The following is a 1312-nucleotide window of genomic DNA, read 5'->3' as shown; positions in this document are numbered from 1 at the left end:
TGAAGAAGTTTGATAAACTGAATAAGCAAGCGTAAGTCTGAAATATATAAAAATTAAATCTATACAAACCCAAACAAGTATATTTTCATTTTAAAAGTAGAATCATGTTAGCACAAAAATATTAATGCAATTATAAATTATGAGATGGAATTAATCACATAACTAATCAAAAAAGAGAACTCTAGTGGCTGGAGAGTTGTGCTGCCAATTCAAAGACACCAGTTATTACATGAGAGAAAGACATGTAATTTCCTATCATGTGATTTACAACCCCTGAAAACCCACTGGAGGATCAGTTATGAAGGTTCCAACTTCATAGCAAGTGAGAAAGAGACTAACCAAAGGTAATGTTTATTAATAGATGGTATTTTTAAAACAATATTAGTTTTATGATCAGAGTAAATGTGTACATACTGGGGTGAACTAAAGCTTATTCTATTTCTCATAGAAAACTTCCTCTAAACTTTCCATTAAATCCAGTTATTACTTGAAGTCTTTACATTCTTTTTTGTTGTTGTTAACTGTTTACTGTGAATTGGAGGACGTTGTACAGAGCTATAGAGTGGGTTAGTTGTTCATTCATACACAATCTGGCTCGTGGCAATAATTGCAATTCCCACAACATAATCACTCATTGCCTATTTTTTTTCCTATTTTCATTTCTTTTTTCTTTCCTAACTCTTCCTCCTCTATGAGGAGAAGCGTGGCGTTAGGATTGGTGGAACATCTATCAACAATCTGCGTTATGCAGATGACACAGCCCTGCTTGCTGAAACTGAGGAGGACCTCATGCACTTATTGCAGAGGGTCAAGGACTGCAGTCTTCAGTATGGACTGAGGCTCAATGTCAAGAAGACAAAGATTCTCACCACTGGACCAATTGGCAGCAATCAGGATGGATGGCAGAGAGATTGAGATTGTTCACAGCTTCAGTTTGCTCGGCTCCACGGTCAATACTCTTGGCACTAGCAGCCATGAAATTAAAAAAAAAACATTGCGATGGGAAAGTCTGCTGTTAGGGACCTCTCTAAAGTACTCAAGAGCAACGATGTGTCTCTGGAGATTAAGGTGCACCTGATACAGGCCATGATCTTTGCAATCACTTGTTACGCATCAGAGAGTTGGATAACGACTAGAGAGGATACAAGGAGAATTGACGCCTTTGAGCTGTGGCTGGAGAAGGTTATTTAATGCTCCATGGACTGCCAAGAAAACAAACAGATCCATCCTGGAGAGGGTTAAACCAGGCTACTCCTTGGAGGCAAGAATTCTGGGGCTTCGTCTGACATACTTTGGACATGTTGTAAGGAGA

Source organism: Elephantulus edwardii, unplaced genomic scaffold, assembly GCF_000299155.1.
Source record: "Elephantulus edwardii isolate Elephantulus edwardi_28Jun2011 unplaced genomic scaffold, EleEdw1.0 scaffold00123, whole genome shotgun sequence".
NCBI classification, from domain to species: Eukaryota; Metazoa; Chordata; class Mammalia; order Macroscelidea; family Macroscelididae; genus Elephantulus; species Elephantulus edwardii.
The sequence above is the reverse complement of the archived record's forward strand: the minus strand, read 5'-3'. Positions refer to the sequence as shown.